The following is a 9,658-nucleotide window of genomic DNA, read 5'->3' as shown; positions in this document are numbered from 1 at the left end:
ATTGACCAAGTAACACGGTAACTAAGGAGGAGTTAACTTGGAGTCTCATGGAGAAAGGATCAGACCGTTGAGAGGATAAGGGAAGAGCAAGACAGGCTGTGACAGGCTGTAAAGAGCCAAAGCATTTAAGGCTTCCCATCCGTCCATTCAAAAGCAACCCTTGACTCTACATGCTTCAATAGTGCTCCTTTCTTCTCTTGTAAACCCTTATGTCTCTCTTATAAATATGTAACCTCACTCAGCAATAAGATTAAGCATTTTCCGAGTCTCTCTTATCTCTTGAGACAATGATTCTCTCTTAGACACTAAATCTCATTTAAACTCTCATAAACTTTCACAAACTCTCTCTAATCTCTACTTAATCTCTTACTAGTTCTTAGTACTCTAAAGGATCTATAGAAATCATATGGTATCAGAGCCAAGTTCATTAGAATCTGGGGTTGATCTTTAGAGTATTTCAAGCTTACGGTGTTGAAGCTACACGCGGGTAGTTTTGAAGGTGGTGAAGCTGTGATACGTTTGGGTTGAAGCTGTATTACGGGTTGTTTATTTGCGTGATTCAAGACTCTAGTTTGGTGTGTGTACGTGATTCAAGACTCAAGGTTTCATTAGATTCAAGCTGTTCAAGTCAAGCTAAGCAAAGATGGAACATGGGATGAACATGAGGATGAAGGTAGCGGTTACTTTCAAGGGAAGCAACTATCTTGTGTGGTCTCGGATGGTGAAGACTACGGTGGGAAGTAAGGGCTTGTGGGGGCATATCATGACAGGAGAGGCTCCGAAGCTCATTACTCAGGGAGGAGATCAAGAAGAGGTCTCCAATGAAGCGGCTGTAGAGAAGTGGCAACAAGAGGACATGCTGGTGATGTCGGTTCTTCATGAATCCTTGGAGCCAGCTATCTTGGATGCCTACAGCTACTGTGAATCAGCTAAAGAGCTGTGGGACACACTGAAGAAAGTGTATGGGAACACTTACAACCTCAGCCGTGTATTTGAAGTGAAGCAAGCTATCAACGGCTTAGTTCAAGAGGACATGGAGTTCACTAAGCACTTGGGCAGGTTCAGATCATTGTGGTCCGAGTTGGAGATGCTGAGGCCAAGCACAACAGATCCTGATCAGTTAAATGAAAGGCGTGAGCAAGATAAAGTGTTTGGGCTTCTTCTTACACTGAATCTGTCCTACAATCATCTCATCAAACACATGTTGAGAGCAGACAAGCTGGATTCAAGACTCTAGTTTGGTGTGTGTACGTGATTCAAGACTCAAGGTTTCATTAGATTCAAGCTGTTCAAGTCAAGCTAAGCAAAGATGGAACATGGGATGAACATGAGGATGAAGGTAGCGGTTACTTTCAAGGGAAGCAACTATCTTGTGTGGTCTCGGATGGTGAAGACTACGGTGGGAAGTAAGGGCTTGTGGGGGCATATCATGACAGGAGAGGCTCCGAAGCTCATTACTCAGGGAGGAGATCAAGAAGAGGTCTCCAATGAAGCGGCTGTAGAGAAGTGGCAACAAGAGGACATGCTGGGGATGTCGGTTCTTCATGAATCCTTGGAGCCAGCTATCTTGGATGCCTACAGCTACTGTGAATCAGCTAAAGAGCTGTGGGACACACTGAAGAAAGTGTATGGGAACACTTACAACCTCAGCCGTGTATTTGAAGTGAAGCAAGCTATCAACGGCTTAGTTCAAGAGGACATGGAGTTCACTAAGCACTTGGGCAGGTTCAGATCATTGTGGTCCGAGTTGGAGATGCTGAGGCCAAGCACAACAGATCCTGATCAGTTAAATGAAAGGCGTGAGCAAGATAAAGTGTTTGGGCTTCTTCTTACACTGAATCTGTCCTACAATCATCTCATCAAACACATGTTGAGAGCAGACAAGCTGCCGGATCTTGAAGATGTGTGTGCGCAAGTCCAAAGGGAGCAGGGGTCTATGGGATTGTTTGGGGGCAAGGGGGAGCTATCTCTTGCAAATCAAGCAGCTCATGACGATCCAATTGAGGCTCCACAAGCAAACAAGGCATCTCACGGGAAGTATGAGGATAGGAAGTTCAACGGCAACTGTGATCATTGCAAGAAGCATGGCCACAAGAAGAGCCAATGCTGGATACTACACCCACACCTCAAGCCAGCCAAGTTCATGAAGGAGCGAGAGGCAAGGGCAAATGTGACTGAAGGATCAAGCGGAGCTGGCACTAGCAAGTCAAGTGAAGGGGATGGGCATGGAGGCAATGATGGGAAGTCTCTTGTTGCTTACACCGGGACATCAAGCGCACATGACTACATAAACAGATCAGACCTTGATGCTCTCTTCAAAATGCTTAAGGAGAACGGTAACATCTATGGTTACTCTTTTGGTGCATCTATGATTGCATATGAGAATGATAAGTTGATTAGGAAACTAGTGAATGCTAAGGATGAATATAGAGTTGCGCATATTGCTAGAACTGATAGTATGCATCAATCACTTAGTGTTGAGATGAGGAGTTAATCTATGAAGGCTTAGGAAACCTTGGGAAGAAGGAATGAGGAGAAGAAGGCATTAAGAGGAGTTAGGCCGAGACAAGACCGTACAGGCTGTACACTGGCCGTACTGTCCGTACAAGCAGGGCACAGCCAAATGAGAAGTTACTCTACCTTGAGGTGAAAGGTAACTTAGAAGAAGTTAACCTTAGGGAGTAACTGAGCAGACCGTTGAAGATAGGATAAGGGACGCGGCTTGACAGGCTGGATGCGAGCTGTAAAGGGAAAGCAAACCTTATCCATCCGGTCACACATGTGAAGCTCCTCATTGGCTTAGTTTGAATTAGGCGCGCCTCTCCTCCTTTGACTACACATGCTTGTTCTACTTTATCCTTATGAAGCCCTAGGATCTAAAGTCTATATATTGTAAACTCTCTCATTAATAAAAGATTAGACAGTTCTAAACAATCTTTCTCTTTACTCATTTCACTATGATTCTCCATTAGTCTCTAAGTAGTCTCTTAATCTCTTATTCTCCTTCTCTAATCCTTTCTAAACTCTGATAATCCTTTACATTCTTAGAAATCACACTTAGTAATTTATGTCATAATGCTAAAAGAGTGTCTAAACCATTGATTGTGGATTCTGGTGCATCACATCATATGATAAGTGATGAAAATCTAATTAAGGATATAGAACCTACTCATGGGCATGTAATGATTGCAAATGGAGATAAGATACCAATTAGTGGAATAAGAAACCTTAAACTGTTTAACAAAGAATCTAGAGCTTTTTATATGCCTGAATTCACATCAAACCTTTTATCTGTTAAGAAATGTACTAATGATTTACAATGCAATGTTATCTTTAGTCCTAATGATGTGAAGTTTCAGGATATTGAGAGCAGCAGATTGATTGGGAAAGGAGTGACTAAAGGAGACCTCTATATGCTTGAAGAGCTTACTTCTGTTCCTGATTTTAGCTGCTCATTTACTACTGCTTCTTTGTTGAATAAAAATGCATTGTGGCATTCTAGAGTAGGACACCCTCATGTTAAAGCTTTGAACTTAATGGTACCAGGTGTTGTGTTTGAAAACAAAGATTGTGAAGCTTGCATTTTAGGCAAGCATTGTAGAACTGTGTTTCAAAGGTCTACTACTGTTTATGACAATTGCTTTGATTTAATTCATTCAGATGTGTGGACTGCTCCTTGTTTATCTAGGGATAATTATAAGTACTTTGTCACATTCATTGATGAAAAATCGAAATACACCTGGTTAACCTTAATCCAAACCAAAGATAGGGTACTTGATGCATTTAGAAACTTTCAAGCTTATGTAACTAACCATTATCATGCTAAGATTAAAATTTTGAGATCAGATAATGGAGGAGAGTACACAAGCCATGCATTCAAGCAACACCTATCACAACATGGAATCTTGCACCATACGAGCTGTCCCTATACTCCACAGCAAAATGGTGTTGCTGAAAGGAAGAACAGGCACCTTATGGAAGTGGCAAGATCACTCATGTTCCAAACCAATGTTCCAAAGAGATTCTGGAGTGATGCTGTGGCCACTGCTTGCTACTTGATAAACAGAACACCAACCAAGATTCTGGATGAGAAGGCTCCATTTGAAGTGTTAAACAAGTACAAGCCAGCTCTGGAATACTTGAAAGTCTTTGGCTGTCTATGTTTTGTGCTCAAACCAGGAGAGATGCGCAACAAGCTAGAAGCAAGAAGTACTAAGGCTGTGTTCATAGGGTACTCAGCTACACAGAAAGGATACAAATGCTATGATCCTATAGCTAGGAGAGTGCTTGTATCTAGAGATGTGAAGTTCTTAGAAGATAGAGGATACTATGAAGAAAAGAATCAAGAAGACTTGAAGGACCTAACTTCAGACAAGGCTACAACCTTGCGGATCATACTTGAGGGTCTTGGAATCAGTACATCCCAGGATCCAAGAGCTAGTGATGGAAGACATCACGCAACTACACCTCCTGAAGCTGTTTCACAATCTCACCTTGATCATGAGGGAGGAGAGGAGCCTATACAAGAGGCTAACGGTGATGAAGGAGGGGGTAGAGAATGAAGGAGAAGAGAGCATAGGCTCTGATGATCATGATCATGGTGTGATACAAACACCTTCTCAAACTGAAGTATTAGAAGAACAAACACAGCTGCAAGAAGAAGAACCGGTTGTGCAGCCATTGAGAAGGAGTACAAGGATAAGGAAGGATCCTTCTAGCTGGGTAAACACGAGAGTGTACTACAATGCCCAAGCTGTGGAGCATCCTTCTCAAGCCGTGTGCTCCTTTGCTCAGTATCCTGAAGAGCATTGTGCTTTCATGGTGAACTTGGATGAGAACTACATACCAAGAAGCTATGAAGAGGCAATACTTGATAAGGAATGGAAAGAATCAGTAGGAGCTGAGGCAGGAGCTATGATGAAAAATGATACATGGTATGAAAGTGAACTACCAAGAGGGAAGAAGGTTGTATCTAGTAGATGGATTTTTACAATCAAGTACAAGGCTGATGGGCAGATTGAGAGAAAGAAGACTAGACTTGTAGCAAGAGGATTCACTCAGACCTATGGAGAGGATTACATTGAGACATTTGCACCAGTGGCCAAGTTACATACCATTAGGATTGTTTTGAACTTAGCTGTTAACCTTGGATGGGGATTGTGGCAAATGGATGTGAAGAATGCATTCTTACAAGGAGAACTTGAAGATGAAGTCTATATGCATCCTCCACAAGGTCTGGAACATCTAGTAAAGAAAGGGAATGTACTGAGGCTAAAGAAAGCTATCTATGGGTTGAAACAATCACCAAGAGCCTGGTACAACAAGTTGAGCACAACTTTGAATGGCCGAGGCTTCAAGAAGTCTGAATTGGATCATACCCTCTTCACTCTCATGACTCCCTCAGGTATGGTTGCACTCCTTGTGTATGTGGATGATATCATTATCACAGGAAGTGATAAGGAAGGTATCAAAGCAACCAAGGAGTTTCTTAAGTCCATGTTTGAAATTAAAGACTTGGGAGAAATGAAATACTTTCTTGGAATTGAGATTTGTAGATCCAAGGAAGGATTGTTCATGTCCCAAAGGAAATATACACTTGATCTCTTGAAAGATGCAGGTGCTTATGGAGGCAAGACAGCAAGGATACCTATGGAGGATGGTTACAAAGTACCAAGAGAGGGAGAGATTGAAGACAGCAAGCCATTTCATGATCCTAAACTCTATAGAAAACTTGTTGGCAAATTGATTTATCTCACCATTACAAGGCCTGATATATGCTTTGCTGTGAATCAGGTGAGTCAACACATGCAACTCCCTAAAGAACATCATTGGCGCATGGTAGAGAGGCTGTTGATGTATCTGAATGGCTCGCCAGACCATGGAGTATGGATGGGGTGTAATGGAAGCGCTGAAGTGGTTGGCTATTGTGATGCTGATTGGGAAGGAGATAGAGCTGATAGGAGATCAACAACTGGCTATTGTACATTCATTGGAGGCAACTTGGTGACTTGGAAGAGCAAGAAGCAAAAGGGGGTCTCTTGCTCAAGTGCAGAAGATGAGTATAGAGCTATGCTGAAGCTTACTAACGAGCTAGTATGGATCAAGGGTATATTAAAGCACTTAGAGATTGATCAAGCCACAACAATGACTATGCATTGTGACAATCAGGCTGTGATTCACATTGCCTCCAACTCAGTGTTTCATAAGAGAACAAAGCACATTGAAGTTGATTGCCACAAAGTGAGACAGATGATTGTGCTTGGAGTGATCTTGCCATGCTATACTAGGAGTGAAGATCAGTTAGCAGATGTATTCACCAAGGCTGCAAGACAGAAGACTATGGAGTCCATTCACATCAGATTGGGACTCATAGATCTTAGGAAGAAGAAGAACTGAGCCCCTTTGTCATGAGGTCTTTACTCTTTTTCCCTTATCAAGGTTTTTATCCCAATGGGTTTTCCTTGGTAAGGTTTTTAATGAGGAAGGTCTCATGACTGTCCAAGCTTAGACTTTCACAAAGCTAAGCTTGAGGGGGAGTGTTGAGATGAGCTAAGTATATGAGTATGAAGAGATAAGGAGTTGTAGAGAAGAGGAGATGTAGAAGCTTAGGAGAGTTTGGGAGAGCATGGTACGGCCATCCGTACAAGACCGTACAGACCGTACAAGCCGTACCATTCAGCACAGACCAAGACTCACCTTGCATTGACCAAGTAACACGGTAACTAAGGAGGAGTTAACTTGGAGTCTCATGGAGAAAGGATCAGACCGTTGAGAGGATAAGGGAAGAGCAAGACAGGCTGTGACAGGCTGTAAAGAGCCGAAGCATGTAAGGCTTCCCATCCGTCCATTCAAAAGCAACCCTTGACTTCACATGCTTCAATAGTGCTCCTTTCTTCTCTTGTAAACCCTTATGTCTCTCTTATAAATATGTAACCTCACTCAGCAATAAGATTAAGCATTTTCCGAGTCTCTCTTATCTCTTGAGACAATGATTCTCTCTTAGACACTAAATCTCATTTAAACTCTCATAAACTTTCACAAACTCTCTCTAATCTCTACTTAATCTCTTACTAGTTCTTAGTACTCTAAAGGATCTATAGAAATCATACATTTGAAGACTCAAGAGTGTGAATCTGTGTTCTAGAGAGCAGTGTGGGTTCTCAGTACAAGATCTAACCGGTTGTTCAAGCTGTAGACTTCAAGCTGTTCAAGATGGAGAGTGGTATGAAGATGAAGGTCGCGGTGACATTCAAAGGAAGCAACTACCTAGTCTGGTCTAGGATGGTGAAGACTGCTGTGGGAAGCAAGGGTTTGTGGAAGCATATCACATCTAGTGAGGCTCCAATGGCGATAACTCAGGAGGGTGACAAGGAGAGCCCCGCGGAGAGTGTTGTAGAGAATTGGCAACAAGAAGACATGATGGTGATGTCAGTCCTTCATGCCTCTTTGGAGCCGGCTATCTTAGATGGTTATAGCTACTGTGACACAGCCAAGGAGCTGTGGGATACTCTGAAGAAAGTGTATGGAAACACTTCTAACCTGAACCGAGTGTTTGAAGTCAAGAAGGCAATCATCGAGTTAACCCAAGATGACATGGAGTTTACTAAGCACTTGGGGAGGTTCAGGAGAGCTGGAGATGTTGAGACCAAGCACGGTTGATCCAGAGCTTCTAAATGAGAGGCGTGAGCAGGACAAGGTCTTTGGGTTGCTGCTCACATTGAATGCGAGTTACAATGGTCTCATCCAGCATATGCTAAGGTCCAAGAAGCTACCTGATCTTGAGGATGTGTGTGCTCAGATACAGAAGGAGCAGGGCTCAATGGGTTTGTTTGGAGGCAAGGGAGACTTATCTCTTGCAAATGCTGCGCAAGCTGACCGGGAAGAGACTCCACAAGCCAACAAAGCTGGTTACAACAAGTATGAGGATAGGAAGTTCAATGGGAACTGTGATCATTGCAAGAAGCATGGACACAAGAAGAGTCAGTGTTGGATACTCCACCCCCACTTGAAGCCGGCTATATAGTGCTAGCAATACATCCAAACCATTGATTATAGATTCTGGTGCATTTCATCATATGATTAGTGAAACCAACCTGATTAAAGATATAGAACCTACTAATGGATGTGTGATGATTGCAAATGTAGATAAGATACCTATTAAGGGAATAGGAAACTTAAAGCTATTTGATAAGAACACTAGAGCATTTTATATTCCAGAATTCACATCAAACTTACTTTCAGTCAAGAAATGCACTACTGATTTGAATTGCAATGTTATATTCAGTCCTAATGATGTGAAGTTTCAGGATATTGAGAGCAGCCAATTGATTGGAAAAGGAGTTACAAAGGGAGACTTATACATGCTTGAGAAGCTTGATCCTGTTTCCAATCATAACTGCTCCAATCACAATTGCTCATTTACTTCTGCTTCTAGTTTGAATAAAAATGCATTGTGGCATGCTAGATTAAGACATCCCCATGAGAGGGCTTTGAACTTGATGTTACCAGGTGTGGTTTTTGAAAATAATAAGTGTGAAGCTTGCATTTTAGGCAAGCATTGTAAGAATGTGTTTCCAAGAACATCTACTGTCTATGAAAACTGCTTTGATTTGATTCATACTGATGTGTGGACTGCACCTATTTTCTCTAGAGATAATCATAAGTACTTTGTCACATTCATTGATGAAAAATCTAAATACACCTGGTTAACACTAATTCCATCAAAAGATAGGGTGATAGATGCATTTAAGAACTTTCAAGCTTATGCGACTAACCATTATCATGCTAAGATTATAATTTTGAGATCAGATAATGGAGGAGAGTACACAAGCTATGCGTTCAAGAGTCATCTAGATCATCATGGAATCCTTCATCAAACAAGCTGTCCCTACACACCACAAGAGAATGGTGTAGCTGAGAGGAAGAACAGTCACTTGATGGAGGTGGCTCGGTCACTGATGTTCCAAGCCAATGTACCTAAGAGATTCTGGAGTGATGTTGTATCCACTGCGTGCTATCTAATCAACAGGATGCCTACAAAGGTGTTGAAGGATCAAGCACCATTTGAAGTTCTGAACAAGCGTAAGCCATCCTTGGAATACATGAGAGTGTTTGGATGCTTATGCTATGTTCTAGTACCAGGAGAGTTGAGGAACAAGCTAGAAGCAAGAACCAGAAAGGCAATGTTCATTGGCTACTCAACAACTCAAAAAGGATATAAGTGTTATGATCCAGAAGCTAGAAGGGTGCTTGTATCTTGAGATGTGAAGTTTATTGAAGAAAGGGGATACTATGAGGAGAAGAATCAAGAAGATTTGAAGGATCTCACATCAGATAAGGCTGGAGTCTTAAGGATCATTTTAGAAGGTCTCGGTATCAAGATGAACCAGGATCAGTCCACAAGAAGTGGAAGCCAAGGAGGGAGCTCAACTGAACCAAGTAGAGCCGCTCAAACACCTCACCTTGATCATGAGGGGGGAAGTGAACCTGAAACTCAAGAAAATGGCCAAGAAGGAGTCGGCTTGAGTGAAGAAGGAGAAGAGTTCAACTCAGGTTCTCATCATCAAGGTGAGCAAGACCAAGGAGATGAAGAACATCAGAGTGAAGCACAAGAACCGCATACACATGCTGAGCCGGTTCAAGAGCAAGAACAACCAGT

Source organism: Brassica oleracea, unplaced genomic scaffold (assembly GCF_000695525.1).
Source record: "Brassica oleracea var. oleracea cultivar TO1000 unplaced genomic scaffold, BOL UnpScaffold01070, whole genome shotgun sequence".
In the NCBI taxonomy this organism is placed as follows: Eukaryota; Viridiplantae; Streptophyta; class Magnoliopsida; order Brassicales; family Brassicaceae; genus Brassica; species Brassica oleracea.
The sequence above is the reverse complement of the archived record's forward strand: the minus strand, read 5'-3'. Positions refer to the sequence as shown.